The following is a 20,339-nucleotide window of genomic DNA, read 5'->3' as shown; positions in this document are numbered from 1 at the left end:
AGTACAATATTAAAACTGAAATAACAATTATACCGACAAGGAAAATAGCAATCTTGAAGCTTCGGGTCGTCAGGGTCTTGTCATAGCTCAGCCGGATTATTTTGTTAGCAGTACGTAGCTCAAAGATGTCTTGGAATTCATTGAATACAAGTGCTGGTGGAGACCCTCTTATATAGTCTGCTGAGGGTACCCTCAATCCCCTTGAGGGCTCCCTCATCCGTGCCAAATCCGCCGCGCGGATGAGCTTTGAAAAAGTCTTCGTTGATCCTCTTGAAGGCGCCTCCATACTCCTTGAGGGCGCCTTCAAGGCTGTCCGAGGTGCCTCAAGCCTCCGTGAGGGCGCCTCCAGCTTTACTGCGCGCACTTCTCCTCCTCTGCACCCGAGACACCTCTAAACTTCATGAGGGTGCCTCGAGTACTGTTCATCCGAAGCACACTTTGCCTTTTAGTCATTGCAAAATATGTTAGTCCACAAAATACCAACATATCCTGTAAGACAAAGTCAGCACATAATAAATACAATAACAGAAATATTTTGGCAGTCTCCGGACTGTCCGGTTCTGACTTCAGATTTCCGACCGAAAATCCTAGGTCGAACTAACGTCTACTGTTCCCTCCGCGGGGAATGTGTCCTCACCTACTCCAATCAGGAGAGCATACTTGATGCTAGTCCAGTCTTCCAGACCGACTGGACTTTCTACGTAGGGTTACCTCCCCCTAGGACCTAAGGTTACCCTCCCTTAGGATTTCCACCACCTAGGGTTACCACCCCCTAGGACCTAAGGTTACCCCCCTTAGGATTTCCACCACCTAGGGTTACCACCCCCTAGAACCTAAGGTTGCTGCCTCTTAGGGTTTTCCTTCACCTAGGGTTACCACCCCCTAGGACCTAAGGTTTCCGTCCCTTAGGATTTTCTACCTACCTAACCCCAGTTAGGACTTTCCTGCAAACTCATTCATACATGTTAGATAATAATTAACCTTAACTTTGAACCCCTTTACCATTATCAAAACTTGTGTTCGATCGTCGAATGCTTATCGCACCAACAATGTACACAAACATACATCACACAAATAATATTTGTAAAAAAAAATAGGTTCCTCAGTATTGTATAGCTTGACCAATAACTAGACATAGATAAAAAGAGAATCAATAAAGATAAATAAAACATACAACATGCAAACAAAATAAATAAGATATACTTTAGGGGGAAAAATAAAATTTGGCTAGGATCAGAAATCTGGCTAGTAGCAATGTACAAGGTTACTTCGTTCAGATTCATGGATCCCTATCAAACAACCAAAATTTGAGAAATCTTAACCAACAAATCTTGGTCATATAAACCAAGTTAAAATTACATTACTAAGGATTCTTTTAGTTTAAGTAACAAAAAGATAATAGTATTTGAAATTCTAAAAGGCTCCACATGTACATCATCTAAGCAACGATATGACTACACTTAATGTATTAAAAGAATATTGTCAAATTGGAAAGTATCAAATACCAAGTTATTAGAAGCATTATCCAAACCAATTCCTACACATGAATTATTAATTAAATAAGCTCTAAACTACAAGAGAATATTTTTAAAAATTTACGAATGTGAGTGATTTGGTGGAGATGTTAAGCGGGAGAGGGTCAACAAGAGAGGATTAGGCTGATAGGAGTTCGGAGGAGAGGTTCATGGAGAAAGGGTTCGCTGGAGATGTTCAGCGGGAGGACTTAGGTTGAGAGGAGTTCAGAGGATAGGTTCGTTGAGAGGGGTTTACTGAGATGCTTAGGGTTCACCGGAGAGGGGTTTGCAGTGTAAAGAGATAGTATGAGGAGAGGGAAAGAAAAATGGCTTAGGGTTTAGGAAGACTAAGGGGAGGGGGGCACGACGTAAAAAATGTTTTGAGAGAGGGAAAGTAAAAATATTGCTACAACAAATACTACCAAGGGTGAAAGAATAAAGTCAAAGACAACAGTTTATTAAAACCATTGTCTTTGACTATATAAAATAATATAAAAAAATATAACGGTTTATAAAACTATTGTCGTAACCCCTAAAAAGTATTTAAAGACAATGATTTTAGATAACCATTGTAAAATGTGTTATTGATTTTAAAAAAAAGTCACTCAATGACAATGGTTTCACAAAACTATTGTCTTTTGTATTTTATGGGAGCTCAAAGGCAACTATTTTATCAAAAATCATTATCTTTTACCAAATTCATAATAGTTTCTTTTAAAACTGTTGTCTTTGTAGTGTTGTCTTTTAACATTTTTGTTATAGTGAAAGATCACATTATTTGCTTTGAGTGTAGAGAAAATGAACATTACAAGAGTAAGTATCCCAAAAGTGACACCCAAGGCTAAGGAGAAGCCAAAGGAGGTCAACCCCGGAGTATGCAAAGGTAAGGAACACGTTGCGTGTTTCTTGTGTAAGAAAAAGGGGCACTACCAGAGTCAATGTCCAAGGAGGAGATTCCGTTCAAGAGTCAAGGAGGAAGCTCATGTCAAGGGGGAACTCTAAAGAGCAAACCCAAGGTATCATTTATTAATGCAATTCCTCTAAGTAATGATAAAAGTATGCTAGATCAAGTTTACATCATTTAATGCTATTTATTATGAAAATAGAAAGTATGATGGGATTAAGGAAAAATATGTTCATATCATGCTAGGACTACCTCACCTAAGGTAGGGAAGGTAGAAAATAATTTAGGCAAAAATTCTAAGGAAATTAGATATGTGCTAAGAAAAGGAAAACTCAAGGATTTAATGAAAAAATCAAAATTTGAGGATTTAAGGATGGAAAATCATGTCTTGAGGTCAAGGCTTGATAAATTAGTAAAGATCCTAAAAAGAATGGAAAATATTTTTAAGGGGTCAAATGAGCATAAATTAGGGATAGATAGACAAGAGTCATCCAATGACCATAGAGGTTTGGGATATAAACCAAAAGGCAAGAAGGATGTAGCTTCATACTATAGGGTTCCATATAACTATGGAACTGACCCTAGGTCAAGTGGTCAAGTCAAGGCTACAAGGGAGGTCATCCCTAGAGTTCACCTTGCAAAGACCGATATGACTAAGGCTTCAAGGAAGCCTAAGAAAGTCACTAGGAAGGTCACAAGGGAAGTTATCCCTAGAGTTGACCTAAAGAAGATGAGTGTGACCAAGGCTTCTAAGAAGCCTATGAAGGAAACTAGGGAAGGTATCCCTAAGGAAGGTATCCCTAGTGAGTACCTAGCACACCCAAGGAGCACCAATAGGTTTTAAATTTCTAAGAGTGTGTTCTTTATACCCTAGATAGATTTAGAGAGTGCCAACTCTAATTGGAAGGGTAGTTAACCTAATATTGAAGAAGTTGACACTTGGAGGGCATTTTCAAGGTAGTTGTACTCCTTAAAAATGAGAAGGTCTAATTGTTTACTCTTTGGAAGAGTAAAGTGTACCAAAATTTAAAAATTTGAGCTTAACTAAATTGGCACAATTAGAATAGAGGTCAAAGAAATGTCAAGTTGGGATTTTGACATTTTCTTAGGAGAAAAAAGGGCAACTTAGGTTATTCTTAGTTTAGCAAATAGTTTAAGGATAGAAACACTTAGATAGATAATCTAGATATTTCATTTATACTAACTTTCCATGATTAATTGTTCATCATATGCCATGACATCATATTTGCATTCATATCACTATGAAAAATATCACAAGTCATGTCATACCTACATCATGTAGCTATAGTATGTTTTCTTTTGAAAATTATTTATTTTGATGTATGCCATAAATCATTATGTATTATTTTAAATCCTTGTAATTAAGGACAATAATATTAGTTAACAAATGACATCCTAGGTGGATGATCACAATTTAAATACCTAGATAGATTGCATGAAACCTTAGATTAGGGAAAACCAATATTTACATCTCACAAAGACCATAAGTTAACTTGTATGTGTTTTAGTGCACATTAGATACAAGTGAGATATTAGGAGGATAAATAAAATTCAAGATGTTGATTTAGTGTATCGTTTTGAGTTTTAAATTCATCAAAATAAATAGTTATGTGTATCCAATCATTGGAAAAGATAGTGTACAAGTCATGTACATTTAGCCCAAGGAATATGGTTGGAAATTAGTTTTGAAAATTATTTCAAAATACTTTTGGAAAACCTTGATGAAGGCTATCTTTTGATAGGAATCACCATTTTATAGTTAGACATAAACTAGAGCAAAACATTGAAGTTTTCAAGAGTTTCCAAGTTTGTGTCAATCTTTGAAAATGAGATGCATTTTCTTAGAAAATAATTTTATCATGATAGCATATGACTTAAATAATGTCTATGTAAAATTTTGTGATTTTTGGAAAATCATAGAATTATTTAGGTATTTTTGAAATTCGATCAAAAGCTGATTTAAGAAAAATCAGAAACCCAATTGATCGGTCGATTGATTAGGGGTGTTCAATCGATCAACTGATCGATTGAACTGGGATTTTCATGAGCAGAGCTTTGTAGAATCGATCAGTTGATCAATTGACTCGTGATTTGGTCGATCAGTTGATTGATTCAAGTGTTATTTCCATGAATATAGCCTAGAGGAATCGATCAATTGATCGATTAGATGGCTTTGATTGATTGAATCCCAACTTCAATCGATTGGAAAAGTTGATTTTAGCTGAAATGGTCTTATTTCAGTCCATTAAGCCACTTTTAGTCGTGCTAACCATCCATACATATGAAACTCATTTGTAAACATTTAAGGATAGTTTTCATGATAAAAATAAGATTGAAATGGTTAAGGAAGACTAAGTTAAAGTTTAGGTAGAAGTTTGCATTCAATATTGATTTTTGAAGCTCACAACTTCAAATTTTAGATTTTCTAAATGTTCAGGAACTCCAAGTCACTGTTGGTACAATGACAGCAGATTGAAGCATGTTTTAAGGGGGAGCTACTCCTTAAAGATATGATTTTTTTAAACAATGGATGGTTGTAAACCTTTATTATAGATGTATGCTCTAGGATGAGCATTTGAAGACAATGATGGGTATGAGATCTTCATTGTGATATTGTGAACAAGTAAGGTTGTGAGCAACATACGAATAACTCTTTAGGGGAAGAGTTTTAATGTGTGTCAAAGGGGGAGAATATAGGATTTAAGTTAGGAAACCTTCATTGGGAGATTACCCTCTTGTTAAGGGGGAGAATGAAGAAAACTCTCATTCATACTTTGGCATGAAGAAAAAGTTGAGGCTAGGGTGAGCTTAACTTAAATGTAATGTCAAATATCAAAAAAGGGAGATTGTTGGTGTAATTTCCCCCGGGTCAAGATTGACTAGGTTGATTAAGCTTGAGTTGGCTCAAGTTTGAGTCTTGATGTTTGACAATGTACGGAGATTGCAGGTGTAATTATCCATATGGAATATTGATTGTCAAAGGTTAACCAGAAGTCAAGTAGGTTAAGGTTGACCGGATATTTGATTGGGGCATCCTAACTGGAGGTTAGGTAGGGGCAAGTCCAACGGGAATGTCGGCAAAAGATGAAAATCCAAGTGGATCAATGTTGACCAAACACTTGGTGTGGAAAGTCCCGGTGAGTGAAGCCGAGTAGTGAGAAAGTTCTGATGAGTGAAGTCAGACAGTTGGAAAGTCTTGGTGAGTGAATCCAGACAGTTTGAAAAATCCTAGTGAGTGAAAATGAGAAATCCTAGTGAGTGAAAATGAGAAATCCTAGTGAGTGAAGCCAGGTGGAAAAATCCTAGTGAGTAAAGCTAGGTGATGAAAAGTTCTAGTGAATGAAGCAGGCGAAATCCCTAGTGAGTGAAGCTAGGCAATGAGAAAAGTCTTAGTGAGTGAAGCTAGGAAGAGGTAAATCCTGGTGAGTGAGGCCAGGTGTTGGAAAGCCCTGGTGAGTGAAGTCAGACATGTTGAAATCTAGGTGGATCAAGGTTGACCGGACATCTAGTGTTTGGAAGTCCAAGTGGGTCATGCAGGACCGGATACTTGGCACGAGATAATAAGTTCAAGTGGGTCAAGGTTGACCATGTTGGTGTAACGGGGCCGACAAGAGGGGGGTGAATTGCCTGAAATAGAAAAATAAAACCCCCTTCTTGATCCTTGGACTTAGACTAGAAACACAATTAAAAATAACTTAAAGAAATAAGTAAAAGACCACTATTTACTTGGTTACAACCTAGTTGGTTGTTAATCTAAGGTAGTTGAAAAGTTCATTAAGAATCTCCTTCTTTGAAGGTGGAGAAGCCTTTTACACACATTGAAAGCTCAGAAATAACAAGAAAAGTGATTACATAAGTTGTTGTTCTATTTCCTAGCTCCAGAGGCCATTTATAGCTCCTGGAAATCTTATTCGTAGCTTGAGGGTGCCTCCAAAGGGCTTGGAGGGTGCCTCCAAAGGGCTTGGAGGGTGCCTCCAAATAACTTGGTCCAAAGACCGTAGATGGTATCTTCTTGGGTTATGCTCAAAATAGTATTGCATATAGGTTTTTGATTATTAAATTTGAAATTTCTGGAATAGATGCAAATACTATTGTAGAACTTCGCGATGCTACATTTTATTGAGGATATATTTCCTATGAAGACGAGAACACCTCAGTCTATATCTGGTATTCCTACTAAAGATAATCCTGCTGCCGTAGAGGTTCTATTATCCGTAGTAGGTACACCTTCCTCAAGTCACTCTAGACTAGATGAATCTAGTGAGTATACAGAACCGAGAAGGAGCAAGAGGCAACGTGTGTCTACGGATTTAGGCCAGAATTTTATCACCTATAATATAGAAGGTGACCCTGTGACATATAGAGATGCTATGGCTTCTCCTGAAGCTAAACACTGGAAAGAGGTCATTAAAAGTGAAATGGACTCTATTATCTCTAATGCCACTTGGGAGTTGGTAGATTTACCTCCTGGGTGTACCACTATAGGATGTAAATGGGTGTTTAAGAGAAAACTAAAACTTGATGGGTCAATAGATAAATTCAAAGCCCGCCTAGTTGCTAAGGGATTCAAACAGAAAGAAGGAATTGACTATTTTGACACTTATTCTCCTGTTACCAGAATTACTACAATCCGAGTGTTAATAGCATTGACATCCATATATCATCTTGAGGTCCATCAAATAGATGTCAAAACGACATTCCTTAATAGAGATCTTGAAGAAGAGATATATATGGATCAGCCTGAGGGACATGTAGTCTCTGGAAATGAGAATAAAGTCTGTAGGTTAGTCAAATCTCTTTATGGTTTGAAGCAAGTCCCAAAGTAGTGGCATGAAAAATTTGATAGAGCTATGCTATCGTTTGGCTTTAAAATGAATGACTCTGATAAATGTGTGTATGCTAAAATGAAAGGTGATAATTGTATTATCTTATGTTTATATGTAGATGATATTCTACTTTTTGGTTCTAACCTTTCTATTATTAATGAGACTAAGGCCCTCTTAAGTGGTAAGTTTGATATGAAGGATATGGGTTGTGCTGACATGATTTTAGGGCTAAAGTTGACTCGTTCAACGGATGGAATAGCAATTTCTCAGTCACTCTATGTTGAGAGAGTATTAGAGAAATATGGCTATAGCCAAGTTAAATCTGTCGTCACACCCTATGATCCTTCAAAAAATCTCCACAAGAATAAGAGTGGTGTGACAGTGTCTCAATTAAGATACTCACAAATCATAGGTAGTCTAATGTATTTAGCAAATTGTTCTAGACCTGATATTTCTTTTGCTATAACGAAATTGAGCATGTTTACCAGCTGTCCGGACAGAACGCATTGGGATGCATTAGACAGAGTACTCAGATACCTAAAAGGCACTATATCCTTGGGCTTGTAGTATGGGAGATTCCCTGTAGTCCTGGAGGGATATAGTGATGCTAGTTGGATAGCTGACACTGTTGAGTGTAAAGGCGTTACTGGTTATATCTTTACACTTGGAGGTGGTGCAGTTGCTTGGAGGTCTGTTAAACAGACGATTATAACCCGTTCTACATCTGAGGTAGAATTGTGTGCTTTGGATACCACAGTAATTGAAGCTGATTGACTTAAGGGTCTTCTTTCTGAAATTCCCTTGATGATGAAGCCAATACCTTCTATTTCAGTACACTGTGATAATCAAATAACAATAGCTCAGATTAGAAGCTCCAAGTATAACCAGAAGCAAAAGAGACATGTACGAATAAGATTAAAGTCTATTTGTGAGCTAGTGTCTCTTGGAGTGGTGTCATTGGACTTTGTAAGTTCAAAAGACAATATTGCTGATCCACTCACTAAATAACTTGATTATGAGAAAATCAAGAGATCCAGTAAGGGAATGAGACTGAGGCCTATCTTGGTTTCACCTATAGCGGCAACCCAACCTATCTGATTGGAGATCCTAAGAAGTAAGTTCAATGTGGTATAAACAAATTATAAGAGTGAACCGTAAGCATCAAATTAATTGAGATGTAATCTCATAATCTCTTCCCTGGATAGATGCTTGACTGCTAGTAAGGATGAGCTTAGGAGCTCTTAATGAGTTCAAGGTCTTAATGACAGGATGCTCGCAGTACATCCTTGGAGAACTCACCTATGTGAGTGTAACTGTGTGGCCGCAGTATGGGGGGTCTAGACAACTCTCCTTAGCACTTATGAAACAAGATTTGGTGGCATGGCCGTAATGCACCAACCCAAAAGGATTCAACCGTCGCCTGTGATGAGTTGTTACCAATTGATTTTCACATATAAAAGGTTTAAGATCAAAACTGAGTTCTCTTCAAACCTATGTGAATAAGATTGGTGTACTTAGGTGAAAATTTAAACCGGAAGGTATTTTCACTAAAAGCTCATTGCAACCAAGGCTCATAACATATCTTTGTTTTCGACCAAAAATAATTTGATTTAGTGGAGGATTGTTGAGTTTTAATTCAAACTATTCCTTTTGTTTTTTGGTAATGCATAAGTATATGCATTTAGTCCCACATTGCTAAGCTAAGAAGGTTAGAAGGCCTTATATATGGAGCCCTTCCATTCTTGCTTAGAAAAGTTAAGGTTAGAAGCCCAAATCAGGTGGTTTCGGGGGGTTTGAGCTGGAAATCCATAAACCGGGCGTGGCGCACGCGATCATCGCGCGTAGGGGGGTGCAAATCCCTAGCTCGTGGGCCTCACGCTTGCAGGCGGCCTGGTTAGTTTTTGCCAAAGCGCTGTCTCTGGTTTGGTTCTGTCCGCGTGAGGAAGCGACGCGACGCACCTGTTTGGTTCTCTCTCCGCATAAGGAAGCGAAGCGACACACCTGGTTGTTCTGTCAGTGTGAGGAAGCAACGCACGCTTTGGGAAGCAGTGCTTCAGAGTGAATAAATATGCAGTCTGCTTTCTGATTCTTCACTCGATCAATCTGTGTGCTGCTTTGCTTTCTCTTCTTCCTCTGTGTGTTCGTCCGCTCCCTTCCTTTCCTTGTTCTGAGTCTGAGGCTTGGTTCCGCGATCTGAGGTTGAGTCCGAGTGCGACATTCATCTTGGAGTGCACCTACGGACGACACGAGTGGTTGTCGGATCTTGGGAGAATTTTGCCGGAGAGCCTCTGCACCGTGGCCGGCAATAAATTCTCTAAAGATAGTCGGCATGCCGACGCTTCAATCGGAGATAACATTTTCTCGACCTCTCTTTTTATTTACCTATTTACTGTATGCTTGCTGTTTTGGTGCAATTATATTACTGAGTTGCTGCTCTCATTCAAACAACTTTCTACAACAATCACCACCCTAAAGGTGAGATTTTCGACCTCTCTTCATGCTCCTTTTCTATCAACTGTTCGATCTCTTAGAAAACATTCATGCAATTTACACTGTCGATACGATCCTCAACTTTGTTGCCTCTTTAATACCTTAAACAGGGAAAGAACTCCCAACATCTAACTTTGTTCTTGCTACCTGTTCATCAGTGTGATTCACTCATGGCTTGAATTCTGTGAGCTTAGCAGAGCTCAGCCATGGCATCGATGAGTTCAGCTTCAGGAACAAACAAATTAGCCATAGAATTGATCCTGCACAAAGGGATGTGCAGAGCCTCTCATAGCTAGGATTGAACTCAACCATGAAAGCTGTGGATGATGAAATTGTGATCCCCTCGATGCCTCCGGCAAGCGTGATGACCAGGCTCATACTGGTCATGGTCTGGCGCAAGCTCATTCGAAACTCGAGCCTCCTCGGAGTCGGCTGGTCTCTCGTCTCCTTTAGGTAGCATGAACTACTACGGCTGAACTTCAAGAGTAGTCTGATGCCCTGTGACCATCCTTTCAGGCGGGGAATCGAAATGCCTGCCATTATCGCAAAGTCGATCTCCTTGCTTTCGGATGCAGGGGGCTCGGGATGGCCATGTTAAGTCTCGGTGAGCTCGCACCACTCCTCTTCTCGGATCTAATTTAGCAGCAGTGAACCAAAAACTCCTGGCCCGGTGTGCAGGTCTGCTCATGGCATTGCAGCCGAGAATTATAGCCTACGGCAACTCGGTCGTCGCATTAGCAATGGTCGTGAGGTTCCTCTCCGGCCCCTCTGTCATGGCTGCTGCTTCCATCGCGATCAGCCTTCGTGGATCTCTCTTGCGCATCGCAATCGTGCATGCAGCTCTGCCCCAAGGAATTGTGCCATTTGTGTTTGCCAAAGAGTACGATGTGCACCCTGATATCTTAAGCACAGGGTATATGCCCTCTTCTTCTTCTTCTTATCTCAAGGTCGGTGAAACGACCCTTAGAATACTCATCCCTATTAAAATTCAAATGTTTTTACTTTGCAGGGTCATCTTTGGGATGCTGATTGCACTTCCCATCACTCTAATCTACTACACATTGCTAGGATTTTGACTGTAGGACTTTGAGAGGTTTTCAATCTGAACATTGATTGATGAAGAAAAGGAAGAAGATATATAGTATGATTTTTTCTTGACTGATCAGGTAGTAGGATAGGGGGGCCCACTCAGGTAGGGTCAACGACACGCGGCGATCAAAGTCAAGAGGGTCAATCGTAGTACCTTGCCGATCGGGGGAGGTCGCCTGGTCGACCGGCCGGGGTAGCGTCCCGATCGGCATGGAAATAGCTCGCCCGTGGGTCGCGTTTTCGACGTTCTTGAGTTGGCATACAATGGCTGATATACCGAGCGTCCGGCTCGCTCGGCTGGACCGTCGAGCAGCGAAGGTCACATTCGTTCGAGTATATGGCTGAGTGGCTCACCCGCCCAGCACGGTAATAGACAAAAGGCATAGAAGGAGACAAAGGGGACAACTGAAGGTATCCTTCTCGAGACATGTGTCGCCGACAGACAACATGGTCAACAATCGGACCAGACAGAGAATCGTACGGTGGAAGTTTCCACTGTCACGTCAGAGATATGCTCGAACGGTTGCGGCATGGCGTCAGACACGCTTTTCTGGCACATCCATTTTGAGGTATGCTTTGGGAATCGTGCACGCCTTGAAAAACGTGCATGCGCCTCCTAGGGGTCCTATATAAGGACCCTCAAACTTCAACAGAGGTATGCATCCCTCATCTACTGTAGCCACAGTTTCGTTACTCTGTTTCTGCTTCTCCTCGTTGCCTGACTTGAGCGTCGGAGGGTCGTCGCCGGGAACCCCTTCCCGGCTCGACTTTATTGCAGGTTCACCAGAGGTCCACGTCATCATGAAGACCACACGAAGGCAACAGAGAGCGCCACCTCCCCGACATCCGTCGACTTAGCTCTCGGACAGGATCAAATTAGCGCCGTCTGTGGGAACACACCTGAATCCGAGAGGAGAAGATGGAAGGAGCCGGACGACCGCACACCGTGTCGCTTTCTCAGGAGGAGCTCGACGCTCTTATCAAGGCGAGAGCAGCAAAAATAGTAGAGCAGCAACAGAAGAAGGCATTAGCTGAGCGGACGGCGCAACAGGCAACCTCAGCATCAGGTGGCCGAGCGGCACAAGAAGATCGACCGGAGTAATACTCCACATGGGCATAGAATAAAGGGCAGACCGACACCCCGGGGGACACGCCGCCCGCCCCTATTCTGTTCCATTGGGCACTGTTCCAGACTCCGTCCGAACTGGCCCAAGCCAACCAGGGGTCATCCGATGAAGCGCCTGTGTGGGACGTCAAGAAGGAGAAGGCATCTCAATCTGAGTCGTCCCCCGAGCGGATCAATCTCTAGTTCTCCGAGGCGATCCTACAAGACCCACTCCAGAAGCATTACACACCACTAGCAATTGGAGAGTACAATGGTACGACCGACCCGGAAGACCACCTCGGTAAATTCGACAATGCCTCCACTCTACATCAATACACCAACGGAGTCAAATGCAGGGTCTTCCTCACCACCCTGTCCGGCTTCGCACAACGCTGGTTTCGGAGATTGCCGGACGGATCGATTCGGAGCTTCAAGGACTTCCGGATGGCGTTCCTCCATCACTTTGCTAGCAGCCGGCGTTATCAGAAAACCAGCGTCAGCTTATTCTTCATGAAGCAGGGGTCGAGAGAAAGCCTCCGAGCCTACATCCAGCATTTCAACCAGACGGCTATTGATATCCCCACGGTCTCATCCGAGACGATGATGCATGACTTCACTCAGGGCCTAGTCGACGGGTATTTCTTCCGCTCGCTCATCCGAAAGCCGCCCCGCGACTACGACTACATGCTGAAGAAGGCCAACGAGTACATTAATGTGGAGGAAGCTCAGGCGACCAGAAGAAAAGAAGCTCCGTCCGAACCTTTAGGGCAGGCCAAGCGGAGACCACCAACCAACAATCCACCACCGAGAGGGCCCCGCGCGGAGGTAGCGCACCCTCATCAGGAAGCAAGGTTGCACGTCGTTCAACACGTGGCAGCCGATCGACCCAGGTACAAAGGAAAGGTATGGACCCCCATGTTCTGCTCACTCCACCAGTCAGCCACTCACAACACCCGTGACTGTCAGACCCTTCCCCCGATCGCTCACCCCGCGCCTAGAAGCTATCGCCGCCGCTTCCCTTCACCTGATCGGCGATTGCGACACCAAAATACCGGACGACCGGTGGCTAGGGAGTCGCCCGAGCGACATCATCATCATCAGCCGAAGGTTAATCCACGAGCCTCACAGGAGCGAGCAAGGCCCTCCACTCAGGAAGAGGAAAATAGAAACAATGTATCTCGAGGCGAGATCAACATCATCGCTGGTGGACCAACGGGCGGAGACTCAAATCGGGCCAGAAAAGCACACGCTCGACAGCTAAAGATCCATGTCATAGGCTGCAGTCAAGAGCGGGAGCGGGGACCATAGATTAGCTTCGGGCCCGGAGATCTCGAAGGAGTCAATGTGCCACATGACGACGCTCTCGTCATCCGAGTGGTAATAGTCAATTATACTATTCACAGTATATTTATTGATACAGGCAGCTCGGTCAACATCATCTTTAAGAAGGCGTTCGACCAGCTTCAAATTGACCGAGCCGAGCTGCTACCAATGACAACCCCCTGTATAGGTTCACCGGTAATGAGGTTCTTCTGGTCGGGCAGGTTCGGCTGGCTATCTCGTTGGGAGAGGAGCCACTATGAAGGACACGGATCACTAAATTTATTGTGGTCGAGGCTCCCTCCGCCTACAATGTCATATTGGGTCGACCGGCTCTCAATGAGTTCCGGGCGTTCGTCTCAACTTTCTGCCAGAAGGTCAAGTTCCCCGTGGAAGACCAAGTGGGAGAAGTCCACGGAGATCAGATTGTAGCCCGGCGATGCTACATGGAGATGGTCCGAGCCTAATCCAGGTCCGCTCGGAAAGCACCGCGCTTAGAGGTAAACATCATAACTGAGAAGCCTCCGACTTTAGTGTATGAGGAAAATGAGGAGGTGCAGATCCATCCCGACCGGCCGGAGGCCACTACGTTCATTGCATCCGACCTAGGAGCAGGCCAGAGGGAGGAGCTGATCGGATGCCTGCAGCGAAACCACGACGTCTTTGCATGGTCAACGCACGAGCTGCCGGACATCTCGCCGAGCGTCGCGCAACACAAGCTTCATGTTCGACCGGATGCTCGACCCGTGAAGCAGAGTAAGAGGGACTTCAGCGCGGAGCATAATGTTATCATCCGAGTGGAAGTCAAGAAGCTTCTAGAGGCCGGCCATATACGGGAAGTGTAATTCCCGAGTTGGCTCGCGAATGTGGTGCTGGTCTCCAAGCCAGGTAACAAGTGAAGAGTCTGCATCGACTTCCAGGATCTGAATAAGGCATGCCCGAAGGATTTTTACCCTTTGCCCCGGATTGATCAAATGGTGGATTCGACGGCTGGGTGAGAGCTGATATGCATGTTGGATGCATATCAGGGATACCATCAAGTGCCGCTCGCACGTGACGATCAGGAGAAAGTAAGCTTCCTACTGCGGGCGGCACCTATTGCTACAACGTGATGTCATTCAGTCTAAAGAATATCGGGGTAACATACCAGCGCCTCATGAATAAGGTGTTCCGGGAGCAGATCGGGCACAACCTGGAGGTATATGTGGACGATATACTTATTAAATCACTCCGAGCAGCGGATCTTTGTGCAGATATAGAGGAAACTTACCGAACACCGAGGAAGTACGGAGTCAGGCTGAACCCCCAAAAGTGTCTGTTCGGGGCAAAAAGCGGACGCTTCTTGGGCTACATCGTCACCGAGCGGGGCATAGAGACGAACTCCAGCAAGGTAAAGGAATTGCAGAACATGCCACCGCCCAGAAATTTGAAGGAAGTTCAGTGCCTTATCGGTCGGATAACAGCTCTCTCGCGTTTTATCTCCAAAACGGTCGACTGGAGCATGCCCTTTTTCAAGATTCTTTATCAAGCCACCAAATTCCAGTGGGACAAAGAATGCGACCGGGCGTTCGAAGCTCTGAAGGTTTATCTGAACTCCTTACCTGTATTAGCCAAGCCGGCTATCGGCGAGCCGCTCCGCATATTCTTATCCTCGACCGAGCATGCTGTTGGCTCGGCATTAGTAAGGTTGGACGGCGAAGAACAGCCTGTGTATTTTCTGAGTCACATCCTAAAGGACGCTGAATCTCGCTACACTGGTCTCGAGAAGCTTGCCTTCGCGTTAGTCCTCGCCGCCAGGAGACTCCGACCCTACTTTCTCGCGCACACAATTTCATCATGACGAACAACCCTTTGGGAAGAGTACTTCTCAATCCCGAAGCATCTGGGCGATTGATCAAATGGACAACCGAGCTCAGCGAGTTCGACATACAGTACCAACCCCAGATAGAAATTAAGGCGCAATCTTTGGCGGATTTCATCACTGAATTGCAGAACCCCGAGGCCGAAGCCACTTGGAGGGTGTATGTGGATGGGTCGGCTACACGGCAGGGAAGCGGCATCGGTCTTTTGTTGATTTCACCAGAAGAAGAGCGGATGCATCTGGCCATTCGGCTGGATTATCATGCAACCAACAATGAAGCAGAGTATGAGGCCCTCATAGCAGGATTGCAAGCCACTCGCCACATAGGAGCCAGTAAGGTGTTAATTTATTCAGACTCACAGTTGGTCACTCAGCAGCTCTTGGGAACCTTCGAGATCAACAACACAACGCTGAAGCTGTACGCGGAGGCCTTCGACAAACTCAAAAGCAACTTCGGCGAGGTTGTCATACAGAAGATCCCCCGAACGGAGAATCAGGCGGCAGATGAGTTGGCGAAGCTAGCGAGCTCGATAACACCGATTGCCACCCAGCAACCGATCGAGCATGTATCCTTAGTGGCTCACATTGACAGGATAGAGGGCCTCCTGTTCCCAAGCGATTGGAGGACGGCCATAGTGGAATTTTTGCGATCCGAAGCTGCCCCGTCTGATCGGGCTAAGGCACAGTTGCTAAGAAGGAGAGCGGGCCGGTTCACCCTCATCGGGGACCAACTCTACAAGAAGGCTTTCTCCCGCCGGCTGTTAAAGTGTGTCAGCTCAAAAGACGCGGAATATATACTGAAGGAAGTGCATCAAGGATCCTGCGGAGGGCACCCGGGCGGCTGGTCATTAGCAAAGAAGATCTTGCTAGCCGGATATTTCTGGCCAACACTGCAGGAAGACGCCGCTCGGACCGTCGTCACTTGCCTCTCTTGTCAAAGATATCACAGCTTCTCCCATCGGCCGACGGAGGAGATGAAGACCTCCGTTGTATCCTGCCCGTTCGGACAGTGGGGCATGGATATTGTAGGACCCTTCCCCATGGCAACCGGATAGCGGAAGTTTTTACTAGTGGCGGTAGACTATTTCTCAAAGTGGGTGGAGGTCGAGCCGCTGGCAAAAATAACCGAGTAGATGGTCAAAAAGTTCATCTGGCAACACATAATATGCCTGTTCGGCATTCCACGTCGGCTCGTGTTCGACAATGGGCGGCAATTTGTCGGACAGCAGCTCCGAGAATGGTGCGAGGGGTATGGCATTCAGCAACACTTCACCTCCGTGGCCTATCCGCAGAGCAACGGGCAGATTGAAGTAGCCAATCGGGAGATCCTTCGAATTCTGCGAGTCCGGCTCGACCATATCGGGGGCAGTTGGGTAGATGAACTCTCAGCGTATTATGGGTGATCCGTACCACCCCTAAGGAGGGAACGAGGGTTACGCCTTTCCACTTGGTGTATGGAGGGGAGTCTGTTGTTCCTGTGGAGGTCGGAATCGAATCTGATCGGGTGCAATAGTATGACTCGGACAACGCCGATCGGAGATGACTGGAGCCGGACTTGATAGACGAGGCGCGAGCCAAGACAGCCGTCCGGCTAATGGTGTACCGGCAATGGATGAAGCAGAATTACAATAGGCGAGTAATCCCCAGAGCATTCCAGGTCGGCGACCTAGTGTGGAAGAAGGTGAAGCCGGTCGACAACGTGAATAAGCTGGAGGCTCCCTGGGCGGGACCCTTCAGGGTCACCGAAAAGCTCCGATCGGGTGCCTACTACCTGGAAGATGAAGACGGGCGACAGCTCGAACGACCATGGAGCGCTGTCCATCTCCAGCCGTACCGAGTTGGGTGAAAGGTGTGCCAATGTAATCATTTATGTATATTTTCGTTCTCCTGTATCCTTTGGTTGTAGGAAGGGAATCATAGAACACAAGGGTATAACAATTTGCGCTGAACGGCTGAGTTACATCAAACCGTCGAGCGGCGACGTTAAACTCTAGAGTCGAACCGGCGACTATAAACTCCCCGGTCGGAAGACCGTCGAGCGGCAAGGTTAAACTCTAGAGTCGAACCGGCGACTATAAACCCCCCGACTGGAAGACCGTCTAGCGACGACATTAAACTCTAGAGTCGAACCGGCGACTATAAACCCCCCCGCCGGAAGACCGTCGAGCCGCGACGTTAAACTCTAGAGTCGAACTGGCGATTGTAAACCCCCGGCCGGAAGACCGTCGAGCGATGACGTTAAACTCTAGAGTCGAACCGGCGACTATAAACCCTTCGGCCGGAAGACCGTCGAGCGTCGACGTTAAACTCTAGAGTCGAACCGGCGACTATAAACCCTTCGGCCGGAAGACCGTCGAGCAGCGACGTTAAACTCTAGAGTCGGACTATAAGCCCCCAGCCTGGAGATCGTCACTCGGCTATGCTAGGGCCCGGTTTCTAAGGATGGGTGTGCGGCGACCCTAAATCCCAACGATAGGTAAAAAACAGTGGCCTTCTGGCACGATACCCGCTCGGACCACACGGTTATTTACGCCAACCAAGGAAAGCCAGTTAACAAAGCAAAATGCAAAGTTCCATTCAAAATAAGGTTTCCCGACCAAGCGGCGGAATTACAAAAGACACTTTACTCAAGGTAGTTAAAAACATGTTTCGAGATGGCTGTGAGAAGAGTAGCATGTTCCCGGATGGGAATGATGAAAGACTCCGGAAGGTGACCCTTGGCCTTCAGATGATCCGCCGTGGCAGTGATGGCCAGCTCGAAAGTGATGACGAGCCGATTGCAGACCTTCTGAATGAACTCATCCGAGCGGACGTAGCTCTGCCTTATTATTACGAATCGGCTCGGCTCGGCCTCTTGGTATTCCTTGAGGGCAGCGCGTGAGGCTTCGAGGGCCTCTTGGAGGGCCTTCATTTCGTCCTTGAGAGCCACCACCTTCGCCGAGCGACCCTTTTTCTCGCCGTCCAGTAGCTCGGCCAATTCCTGCACCCGCTGCGCCAAGGCCTGAGCCTTAACATTCTTCGCGTCTAGATCGGCGATAGCGCGATTCTTCCGAGTGGTTGCGAGTTCTATCTTTTGGTCATAGGTTTTGACCTACTTCTCGAGCTGGCTAACATGTATGCCTGATCGATAGATTTCTTCCGCTCGACCTCAAGCAGCTCTTTAGTCTTTGCCAGCTCCTTCTGCAGCTCGGTATATGAGGGTGCCTGAGAGGAGGATGCCCCGTCGAAAATTTTGAGCTTCTTCATCTCTTCCTCTAACATCGCCAGGCGATTGGCAACGACCACGCTTTCCACCAAGTTCTGACAAACAAGGAGCGGTTAAGAGCCGAACGGAAAAGCCATGCAAATAAGTTTCGGGAAACTCACCTCGGTGGCGTGCTGCATGTGGCTGTCGGCCAGCTGACCGGGAGGCATCACAGCGACACGAGCACGCGCGTCTTCCCATACCTTAGCTAGTGGCCCACGGATGGTGATGACGTGTTTAGGAGTCGTCGGCCGAGCGGATTCGGCCACATAGTCCTCAGTTGGAAGGTGCAGAACGACCTTTATGGTGCGAAGTCCGCTTGGCGTCGTATGAGCGGACACCGAGGGACCAGACGGCTGGTCGGACGGTGTGGAAAGGATGCCTGAACGACGAATCCTTCGAGGCACGGGGGGGGGGGGGGCAGAGAGCTCACCGGCAATGCCTCGATAGGAGCTGTCGGCAAGTCCAGCTGAGAAGGTGTCCGGTCGGATGAGAGGGCCTCAACTGATGGAGCTTTACCTCCGGGAGAAAGAGTCCCCGTCCGCTTGGGCGCTTGTACTGCGGAAGTGGCCGAACGTAGAGGCGTCTCCGTCCTGCGTCTCTTCCGATTAATGGGGAGATCCTCCTCCGGCTCGGAGTCCTCCTCCCGAGCGACAGGCTCATTGCTAGAGGTCTGAGCGGCCGACTCCCCAACGCCCGCCTCACTCTCACCCTCGTGAGAGCCGACCGGAGCGATGTCCAATCGCTCCATTTCTTTGGCCGTTGTAGCCTCGATCGCTTCGGCCTTCTTCTTCAGGATGCCGAACAGCATGGGCTCCATCACAATGTTAGCTGTGAAAGAAGAGGAAGAAAATCAGTTAGACACAAAGCAAAGACACAAGTAAATTCCTTACCAAAGCTGCTCGGAAGTTTGGTTCGGCTCGGGCTCAGACCAAACATGTACATGACACCCTCCGGTAGCAGTTTGTTAATATCGAGCTTCAGGCCGGCCGGCATATTTGTTGCTTGAAGATAGTCCGGTCGGGTCTTGTACCTCTTCATCTCGGGAGAAGTAGGGGGCCCGACCTGCCACTGCGTTCGGAAAGGAAGCCTCCTGGGGAGACGCAAGAAAAAGAAATACTCCTTCCAATGTTTATTGGAGGAGGACATCTTATCGAAAAAGACTAAGCCGATCCGAAACTGGAATAGATAAGTGCCCAGCTCGGATTGCTTGGGATAATAGAAATAGTAAAAACCCTCTGGACGGAGGGGAATGTTGTGGATCTTGAATAACACCACAACTCCACATAAAAGACGGAAGGAATTAGGTACGAGCTGGGCGAGCGGAATGCAAAAGAAATTATAGAGTTCGACGATGAACGGGTGGAGAGGAAACCGTAGCCCGGCTACAAACTGATCGCGGACAAAACAAATTGCGCAGCACGATGGTTGGTGTGGCCGGTCGGAGGGCGAAGTCAAAATAAGTTTAAAATTGGAAGGAAGGTCGAAGGCATTTACCAAGCTCTCCGCGTCGCGCGCGGTGAACCGTGACTCCATGGTTATGTACCACGGGCCAGGAGCAACTTCAGAAGGTTGAGAAGAACTGTCCATTGCCTGAACAGAAGAGCAAAATCCGAAGAAAAACAGAAGGGGCGACGGAGAAGGTGATCAGAACAGTGTCAAAGGAACGTGAGCACCACTGGAAGGCAGAGAAAAGCGCGAGAGAACGAAAAAGAGATTGGCAGAGAGTCCTTACAGAAAAGGAGGATCGGAGGAGAAGGCGAATGACCAGAACGCAGAGGAGTGACTCGCCGGAGCACTAAACGCAGATGAGAGGCTTCGAAAACACGAGCAGCAGAATGCGGCGGAGGAGGAGGAGGAAGGTTTTATATAGGTTGGGTTTGATCCCTCCAAGCCGTCGGATCCAGGTCGCCCAGTTCGAGGATAAGATCTCACCGTCAAAATTCGAAAAAGCCTGAGGTCACA

General features: G+C 45.9%; 1 pseudogene; it reads left to right on the top strand.

Annotated features, from left to right (window-relative positions):
- Positions 1 to 10,065: 10,065 nt before the first annotated feature.
- Positions 10,066 to 10,831, top strand: LOC122004382 (annotated as a pseudogene).
- The last annotated feature ends 9,508 nt before the right edge of the window (positions 10,832 to 20,339 follow it).

The sequence above is a fragment of the Zingiber officinale genome, chromosome 7B (assembly GCF_018446385.1).
Source record: "Zingiber officinale cultivar Zhangliang chromosome 7B, Zo_v1.1, whole genome shotgun sequence".
Lineage (NCBI taxonomy): Eukaryota > Viridiplantae > Streptophyta > Magnoliopsida > Zingiberales > Zingiberaceae > Zingiber > Zingiber officinale.
Note: the sequence above shows the minus strand (reverse complement) of the source record. Positions and strands in the feature narration are given on the sequence as shown.